The 10,332-nt window shown below is 43.9% G+C and overlaps 1 long non-coding RNA gene across 1 annotated transcript; it reads left to right on the top strand.

The window, feature by feature from the left end:
- Positions 1-2,951: 2,951 nt before the first annotated feature.
- Positions 2,952-6,280, top strand: LOC144894138 (uncharacterized). Its single transcript, XR_013624846.1, has 3 exons — positions 2,952-3,088; positions 3,336-3,415; positions 6,213-6,280. It is a non-coding gene; the product is annotated as an uncharacterized LOC144894138 (long non-coding RNA).
- The last annotated feature ends 4,052 nt before the right edge of the window (positions 6,281-10,332 follow it).

The following is a 10,332-nucleotide window of genomic DNA, read 5'->3' as shown; positions in this document are numbered from 1 at the left end:
TACGATGAATAGTGTACGATGAAAAGTGTATGATGCAAAATGTACGATGAATAGTGTATGATGAATAGGGTGTGATGCAAAGTGTACGATGAATAGTGTACGATGAATAGTGTATGATGCAAAGTGTACAATGAATAGTGTACGATGAAAAGTGTACGATGAAAAGTGTGTGATAAAAAGTGTGATGCAAACTGTACGATGAATAGTGTACGATGAAAAGTGTATGATGAAAAGTGTACGATGAAAAGTGTACGATGAAAAGTGTATGATGAAAGGTGTACGATGAAAAGTGTATGATGAAAAGTGTACGATGAAAAGTGTGTGATGAAAAGTGTGTGATGCAAACTGTACAATGAATAGTGTACAATGAAAAGTGTATGATGAAAAGTGTACGATGAATAGTGTATGATGAAAAGTGTATGAAGAAAAGTGTACGATGAAAAGTGTATGATGAAAAGTGTACGATGAATAGTGTACGATGAAAAGTGTACGATGAAAAGTGTATGATGAAAAGTGTACAATGAAAAGTGTATGATGAAATGTGTATGATGAAAAGTTTATGATGAAAAGTGTACGATGAATAGTGTATGATGAAAAGTGTATGATGCAAAGTGTACGATGAATAGTGTACGATGAAAAGTGTATGATGCAAAATGTACGATGAATAGTGTATGATGAATAGGGTATGATGCAAAGTGTACGATGAATAGTGTACGATGAAAAGTGTATGATGTAAAGTGTACGATGAATAGTGTATGATGAAAAGTGTGTGATGCAAAGTGTACGATGAATACTGTACGATGAATAGTGTACGATGAAAAGTGTATGATGCAAAGTGTACGATGAAAAGTGTACGATGAATAGTGTATGATGAAAAGTGTATGATGCAAAGTGAACGATGAATAGTGTACGATGAAAAGTGTGTGATGCAAAGTGTACAATGAATAGTGGACGATGAAAAGTTTATGATGAAAACTGTACGATGAAAACTGTACGATGAAAAGTGTATGAGGAAAAGTGTATAATGCAAAGTGTACGATGAATAGTGCACGATGAAAAGTGTGTGATGCAAAGTGTACGATGAAAAGTGTACGATGAAAAGTGTACGATGAAAAGTGTACGATGAAAACTGTATGATGAAAAGTGTATGATGAATAGTGTATGATGAAAAGTGTTTGATGAAAAGGGTACGATGCAAAGTGTACGATGAAAAGTGTACGATGAATCGTGTACGATGAAAAGTGTATGATGAATAGTGTACAATGCAAAGTGTACGATGAAAAGTGTACGATAAATAGTGTATGATGAATAGTGTATGATGAAAATTGTTTGATGAAAAGTGTACGATGAATAGTGTATAATGAAAAGTGTATGATGCAAAGTGTACGATGAATAGTGTACGATGAAAAGTGTGTAATGCAAAGTGTACGATGAATAGTGTACGATGAAAGTTTATGATGAAAAATGTACGTTGAAAAGTGTACGATGAAAACTGGACGATGAAAAGTGTACGATGAAAACTGTACGATGAAAAGTGTATGATGAATAGTGTATGATGAAAAGTGTTTGATGAAAAGTGTACGATGCAAAGTGTACGATGAAAAGTGTACGATGAATAGTGTATGATGAATAGTGAATGATGAATAGTGAATGATGAAAATTGTTTGATTGAAAGTGTACAATGAACAGTGTATGATGAAAAGTGTATGATGCAAAGTGTACGATGAATAGTGTACGATGAAAAGTGTGTGATGCAAAGTTTACGATGAATCGTGTACGATGAAAAGTTTATGATGAAAAGTGTACGATGAAAACTGTACGATGAAAAGTGTATGATGAATAGTGTATGATGAAAAGTGTATGATGAAAAGTGTTTGATGAAAAGTGTACGATGCAAAGTGCACGATGAAAAGTGTATGATGAATAGTGTATGATAAATAGTGAATGATGAAATCTGTACGATGAAAAGTGTATGATGAATAGTGTATGATGAAAAGTGTTTGATGAAAAGTGTATGATGAAAAGTGTACGATGAATAGTGTGCGATGAATAGTGTACAATGAAAAGTGTGTGATGAATAGTGTACGATGCAAAGTGTACGATGAAAATTGTACGATGAATAGTGTATGATGAATAGTGTGTGATGAAAATTGTTTGATGAAAAGTGTACGATGCATAGTGTACGATGAAAAGTGTATGATGAATAGTGTGTGATTTCAAATAGTGTGCGGCAAGCCAGTGAGCGTAGCCAATTTAGTCACCGACTACCCGACCATGCGGCAGGTAGCAGTGGATTAGACGTTACCAGTGGCAGTCAAGAGACCGATCTGACTATTCGGTGGCGGACCTATTAAGGGCCTTTGTCATCTGGTCATCTTGTCATCTGGCAAGGGCCACTCCAGCTTGATGGATACCATCAGTTCTGCCAGACCAAAGAGAGTAGTAATCCTCGCTCAATGTCTTGCCCCAATAAAGTAGGTGTGTCCCTAGGAGTGCTGTGAGATTGATCCTCAGGTGGGATAGTTCTCACGATAAGATAGGAATGGTGCCATCTGGGTGGAGGGTGAGCACATTCCATGTTGCAAAACTCATGGTTTTGCAAAGGGCAGGTTTAAGTTTCTGATCCAGATTCAAGATGCGGTCCAGCCTCAGGGGTCGAGATCTGAAAGGGTGAGTTCGTAGATTATGCTTCATAGTTTTCACAGCAATGGCCGGCATATCATGACCTAGAAGAATTTGAGCACTTTGGATGAGAGGGCCATCCATCTTCCACATCCCAGCTGGGTAAAATTAGTCGGCAATGGAAGTGTGTAAGTGGTGGATGAAACTCTTACACCACAAGAAGGCACCCCAGCACCGGCCCCCATTGAGCTTACTATGTTCATAAATTCTCCTCCATTTCCCATTCCATTGCTGCCACTTTTCTCTCTTTCTCCTTCCATCCCTCCCAAGTTTGAACGAGGGCTTCACTTTTGTGTCGGAAGAGTGACCAAATTGGACAGCCAGGACATCAATGTGTTGGCAGAAGCTTTTTCCACCTCTGATGGGCGCGTCAGATATCGAGATTATTGCAACATGGTCGAAAATGGTACATACAGCATTTGTCAGATCATGTGTGATACCTTCAAGTTAATAATTACGATTTAAAATTCAGCTCCAAAGTACAGAACATTCATTGTTATGGATTATCAGTTTGAAACTTGTTTAATGTTGATAAAAGTTTGGACAATTTGCACTACCATCAATTATTGGCTATGGGAATTAAATAAATTATACCAACTGTGACGTCCCTTGGTTTGAGCTCCAACTAATTCTTGAAACCATCTTGATTTCAGCTTTTGATGCTCGTCACCTGGAAAAGGCACCAACAGACTCCGTCATCTGTCCAAGTCGAGAGGAGCTCACAACAGCAAATGTATCTATGATTACAAAAGACCGTTATGATAAAGGCCGTCGGCTGTTAACTTCCATCTTTGATAACACGCAGGAGTAAACAATCATTCAATCAATCAATTACTTCTGTAGTATTTTCCCTTTAATTGCAAAATCTCAATTTATCCAAGTAATCTACTGCTAAACAGGAGGGGTTTGAAAGTGAGTGTGTGATTTATGTTTTGTAGTGTTCAAGTTTTTATTTCAATTGAAATAAAGTAAAAGTTTTAAAAGCTGTAGAAATGTTTTTGGGAAGTTTGCCGTCATTGATACATCGTCTTATACACCACCTTATTGAACACTTTATATTAGTTTGTTGGGCCTTTATGTGTCCTTTATGAAGTCCTTAAAAACAGGAAGTTTCCTGTTTGGAATGATTTTCAATTTTGTTTAACTGCCAGACAAACAGACTAACGAGAACAATTACCTTACTTCTCTCTAGACGTGTGCTCAGGACAAAATACCATACAAATTGCAAATTCTGAGCCTAAGTACAGTCGACCCTACTATTCGCGAGAGAATGGGGGGGGGGGGGAGGATTGTTTCAATGGAAAAGGGGGGGGATTGGTTCCCGAATCGCGAAAATCCGCAAATATTGAGGAACCAACCGCGAATGGCAAGGCAAATCCCGCGAATGCCGCCGATTAATCCATGAATGTCCGCGAATACATGCCGTGCCATTGTTTCAATGGGGAAAAGGGAGACAGCCAATTGCACTAATAGATACTGTGGAGTGTTTTCATTCTGTACAGTAACTCACAGGGATGAGATGACGTGTTATGCAGCTGGTGCAATATCGCATGACTCTGTTTACAGCGTCAACGATGGGATATCCCGCAAAACATTGTTTACCTGTGAACGGCTGCAGGATATCACGTGACGTTGTTCACAGTGTGAATGATGGTATATCCCGCAAAACATTGTTTACCTGTGAACGGCAGCAGGATATCACGTGACGTTGTTCACAGTGTGAATGATGGTATATCCCGCGAAAGCCATAAAAGTGCAAAGCACACGGCAGCGAATGTAGAAGCAGGTCATGCTTCCGGCTCGTGGAATAAGTTTTTCTTTAACGTAGGTCCAGCTGCTTTGTGCTTCGCTGGTGAAAGATGGGTCTTATAAATGTCATGTCCATGGCTCGCAATTTTTTTTTTTGCTCCCCCACAAAAAACCGAAAAACACAAATAGGAAAAAACCCCCGTGGATTGGTGGAACACGGCCACGAATAGGAAAAAAAAACCATGAATTGGCGGAACACGGCTGCGAATAGAAAAAAACGTGAATTGGCAGAACATGGCCGCGAATAGGAAAAAAACCCCCGTGAATTGACAGAACACGGCCGAGAATAGGGGAAAAAAACCCCCTTAATTAGCGGAACACGGCCGCAAATAGGAAAATAAAACGCAAATTGGCGGAACACGGCCACGAATAGGAAAAAAAAACCCCATAGTTGGTGGAACATGGCCATGAGTGGGAAAAAAAACCCCCCGTGAATTGGTGGAACATGGCCGCAAATAGGAATAAAAAACCGTGAATTGATGGAACACGGCCGCGAAAAGGAAAAAAACCCCCGTGAATTGGCGGAACACGGCAACGAATAGGAAAAAAACAACAACTGCGAATTGGCGGAACACGGCCGCGAATAGGAAAAAAAACGTGAATTGGCGGAACACGACCGCGAATAGGAAAAAAAAACCCTGAATTGGCAGAACACGGCCGCGAATAGGAAAAAAAACCCTGAATTGGCGGAACACGGCCGCGAATGGGAAAAAAACCGTGAATTGGCGGAACACGGCTGCGAATAGGAAAAAAAACGCGAATTGGCGGAACACGGCCGCGAATAAGAAAAAAACCCCCCTGAATTGGCGGAACACAGCCGCGAATAGGAAAAAAAACCTGTGAATTGGCGGAACACAGCCACGAATAGGGGGAAAAAACCGTGAATTGGTGGAACACGGCCGCGAATAGGAAAAAAAACGAGAATTGGCGGAACACGGCCGCGAATAGGAAAAAAAACCTGAATTTGGCGGAACACGGCCGCAAATAGGAAAAAAAACGCGAATTGGCGGAACACGGCTGCGAATAGGAAAGAAAACGCCAATTGGCAGAACACGGCTGCGAATACGAAAAAAAAAACCCCTGAATTGGTAGAACACGGCCGCGAATAGGAAAAAAAACCCGTGAATTGGCGGAACACGGCCACGAATAGGGGGAAAAAAACCGTGAATTGGTGGAACACGGCCGCGAATAGGAAAAAAAAACGCGAATTGGCGGAACACCGCCGCGAATAGGAAAAAAAACCCCGTGAATTCACAGAACGGCCGAGAATAGGAAAAAAAAACGTGAATTGGCAGAACATGGCCGCGCATAGGAAAAAAAATCGCGAATTGGCGGAACACGGCCGCGGATAGAGAAACAGGTCACATTTTATCAACCGCGAATAGCAGGGTCCAACTGTACTGCTAAGCTGTCGGTCAGTGTTCTTATTCGTGTTCTACACTGTTCAAAATATAAAATTACATTGAAATTAAGTATTTCCTCAATCATAAGATTGATGTCTATAGACAGACAAAGTGAACCCATGCCTTTGGTTTCACATATGGAAGAGCTATAGAATACCTCCATGGGCCACCTATTTATCATATATACAAAAATAGCAGAATGTTTGACCCCCCAGCCCCTCCTTACTCTCCCATGCCTACATAAGAAATATGTGATACTTAGTGCATTTTCTCCTATGCCCCTTTCCTCCTCTTCATTTTGGCCTGTCCAAATCTCAGCACACCAAGATTCTGACTCCAAAGGCTGAAGAAGAAGTGGCTCACATATTGTCACGTTTCGCAGTTATCATTCGCCAAAGGCGTTTGGACACCTGGCCCTATTTCAAGGACTTTGAGCAGGTTGGTGTTATCATATTTTTACATCATACAAGGTTTTTAGAGATCCACACATTACGAATGGCAAAATGCACTGACAAGACATCATCCCCCGAGTAAATACACCCAGGAGGTTGCTAATGTGTAGCGTACAAGTTGGTAGCTCAAGTTCGTCACTCCATAGACAGTGTGGGTACCTTAAGAATGCATCCAACACCCTTCAATTGAGTTGTAAAACATGGCAGTCCGTGGATAGCGAGGAGAAACATGACATTCAGAGGCGCCTTCTGACCTGCAGAGAGAATCGCAATAACTTGGTGTTTTCTTTCAGCATTCCACTTTGAATATTATTTATTGCTTTTTTTTTTTTTTTTTTTTTGTATACTGAATCGAGGCTCGTGAAACAGCTAACATTTACTTCACAAACAAATCAACCAGACAAACAAAATATATAAAAAGGGAGCGGAAACAAGATGGGGAGAGAAGGGGAATCACACAAACACAACATTTGAGAGCAGGGAGATGTGTGGAAGGGAGAGGGCTTGGGGGGAGGAGGCGTGGGAAGGGGGGGGGGGGGGTGGAGGGAGAAGTATAAAACACAAGGACACCAAGGACTTCCAGGACAGAAGTTGGTATTTCAAAAAAGTGGAATTGGGGTGAAATTAGCGGGGGTAAAAAGATCAAGGTTTTGGATGTGGGAAGATAAGAGATGGTGGTGAACAGCTGTTTTAAAGACTTGGAGGGTGGAGTGGGATTGAAGAGAGTGAGGGAGTTTGTTCCAGAGGCGGGAGAAAAGAGGCATGAAGGAGTGAAGGTGAGCAGAGAGTCTTGGTTTTGGCAGTTTGACCATAAGAGGGTTGCAGGCAGATCTTGTGCGACCTGTAGGAATATTTGTGGGACAGAGCCCAGAGAGAGCTGGGGGGGCAAGGCCAGAGAGGAGTCGGTAGAAGATGGAAAGACCACCAACCTGCCTGCAGTGAGTGAGTGAGAGGCCCTTGGAGTTAGCTTCATCGTGGGAGATTCCAATGATTCTGAATGCTTTGGTTTCAACAGCGTGAAGACGAGCTAGGTGTGAGGGAGGAGCACCAGCCCAGAGGGGAGAGCAGTATTCCATTGAGCTGCGGATGAAAGCCTTGTATGTGGTGAGGAGCTCAGGTGTGCCAAGGAAGGACTTCACACGACGGAGGATGCCCAGTCGGCGACTGGCTTTGGAGGCCAGATTTGAAATGTGGTTTTCCCAGGAAAGATCATGGCAGATAGTGAGACCCAAAAGCTTGAGTGACAGAACTTCTTGGAGAGGATTATTCAGAAAGTGGATGGGAGGGTTGTCCAGTCGGTCTTTTCGGAGAGACATCGTAAGAGTGTGAGATTTTTCAGGATTGAAAGACATGTTCCACTTGTTTGCCCAGTCTGTGATTTTGTCCAGGTCTGCAGAGAGTGAGGAGGCAGCAGACTGCCGATCTGAGGGATGAAGAATGGAGGGACAGAGAGTAGAGTCATCAGCAAAGAGATACAGAGGATTTTCAAGAGAGTCAGAGAGATCATTGATGAAGACCAGAAAAAGCACGGGGCCCAGAACACTGCCTTGTGGAACTCCAGCCTGAACAGGAAGAGGAGATGAGAGAAACCCATTCAGGGCTACACGTTGACTCTGACTAGAGAGGAAGTCCGCCGGCCATGCGTGGAGATTTCCATGGATACCAAAAGAGGAGAGTTTGGTGAGCAGAGCAGGGTGCCAGACCGTATCGAAGGCACGTGATATGTCAAGGGAGACTGCTCTAATTTCCTGTTTGGCATTGAGGACCTCCATCCATTGTTGAGAAAGCAGAAGCAGCATGTCCAGAGTAGAGTGTCCAGGTCTGAAACAAAATTGATGATCAGAGATCAAGCCATTGGAGAAGAGGAAAGATTTCATATCTGAAGCAATGATGGATTCCATGACTTTGCTGATAATTGGGAGAAGGCTGATTGGTCTGTAGTTGCTGGGATTTGTTTTTGCACCTTTTTTGTGCAAAGCGGTGATGTTGGCAGATTTCCAAGCAGATGGAAGATGACCTTGAGCAAAAGAGAGGGTGAAGAGAACAGAGAGAGGGAGTGAAAGAGCGGAAGAACAGGATTTTAGGACCCGTGGGCTGATGCCGTCAGGTCCAGTTGCAGAATCCGAGTCGAGGGTTGACAGAAACTTTTCCACCTTGTCAGGAGGAAAGGACACAGAGTCCAGGATCAGCTGGGTACGACTGGGTACGGTGGGTACAGAGAGGGATGGGTTTGGGACACAAGATTTAGAGGCAAACACATAGTTGAGGCATTCAGCTTTTTCATGTGCGGAGTCAGCCGTGTGGCCATTTGAGGTGAGGGAGGGGATGGAGGGGGAACAAACACCAGAAATAGATTTGACCAGACGCCACCAGGATTTGGAAGAGGGAGACAGATAAGAGAGTTTGGTCCTGAGAACGGAGAGATATTGTTTCCTGGCTCTCCTGAGGGTGGACACACACTTGTTTCGGGCTTTGTGAAAGGAAATGAGATTTCCTTCCGTTGGATTTGCTTTCCAGGAGACGAAAGCAAGTTGTTTCTGGGCAATAGCCTCACCACAAGATTCCGTGTACCATGGATGGGAGGAAGGGTATGACAACAGAAGACGAGATGGGATAAATCTGTACATGAGAGAGAGTAGTTTGCTTTGGAAGAATTCCCAGGAAGAATTTATGTCAGAGGCAGTAGAGATGGGCGACCAGTCCAGATGATTGATGGCTGCTTGAAGACTGTGCCAGTTGGCCTGAGCGAAATGCCAGACTCGTCGACGCTGAGGAGGCTCTCTGAGAATGGTCAGAGAGATGTCCACTTTAACAAGCACATGATCAGAAGAGCCGATTGGAGCAGAAGAAGAGCAGCAGACATTTTCAGGGAAGTTAGTCATAACCAAGTCCAGAAGAGAAGATACTCCGTTGACTGAAATCCGGGTCGGGAAATTGACAGATTGTGTCAGTCCCAGTGAGTCACGGAAGTCCTTTGCTGAAGAGCCATGGCTGGTGAGAGAGGTACCCACACCCAGCCAACTGGCATGGTGACAGTTGAAATCACCACATATGAGGAAGAGAGAGTTGGGATGGGTAGATAGAAGTTGGTCCATATTCTCAGACAGCGAGATGTAGATGGAGTCATCACTGTTTGGTGGACGGTACAACACACATATGAACAAAAGGTGGGAGCGAAGGGGAAGCCGTAGCCAAAGGTATTCCTGGGGGTGAGGTGGAGAGAGGGCAGTGCAGGGCGAGTGAGGAAGAGAGTTTTTTTATAAAGATAGCAACCCCACCTCCAGGACGAGGCTCAGGTCTATCATACCGGAGGAGGGAGTAACCTGGGAGAGATACCAAGGAATCAGAGACATCATGAAGGAGGAAAGTTTCTGTAAAACAGATCACGTCTGGTTTGTCAGAAGCAACCTGTATGGAGAGATCAGACAAGTTTGAGCGAAGGCCCCCGATGTTTGAGGTCCATACTGTTAAGGAAGAGGAAGGGGGAGCATCGGATACAGAACGGGGGGGGGGGGGGGGGAGCAGTAGGGTAAGATGTGGAAGAGGAGGAAGAGGTAGGGAGAGCTGTTGAAGGTGTGTCGGAGATTACAGAATAGCTTGGAGAAAGGGAAGAATGGGGCAGACAAAAGGTTTGATGGTGATTGGGAGAGGCGCAGTGAGGTGTTATTTGACGAGGGGGAAGAGCGAGGCAGAAGGTTGAGGGAGATGAAGGTGAAAGTTGGAAGGGGGAAGAAGCAGGGAGGACGCTTTGAGGAGGAGGGGTGAGAGGGGAGTCTAGGAGGGGAGGAGCGAGGGAGAGTCTTGGAGGGGAGGGGTGTGGGGGGAGATTTGAAAGGAATGGGTGATTGGGAAGATTTGGAGGGGAGGGGCAAGGGGGAAGATTTGAAAGAGATGAGTGATGGGGATGATTTGGAGGGGAGGGGCAAGGGGGTAGATTTGGAGGGGAGGGGTGATGGGAAATGGGATTTTGGGGTAATGGGATTTTG

This window comes from Myxine glutinosa, chromosome 10 (assembly GCF_964187855.1).
Source record: "Myxine glutinosa chromosome 10, kmMyxGlut1.1, whole genome shotgun sequence".
Classification (NCBI taxonomy): domain Eukaryota; kingdom Metazoa; phylum Chordata; class Myxini; order Myxiniformes; family Myxinidae; genus Myxine; species Myxine glutinosa.
Note: the sequence above shows the minus strand (reverse complement) of the source record. Positions and strands in the feature narration are given on the sequence as shown.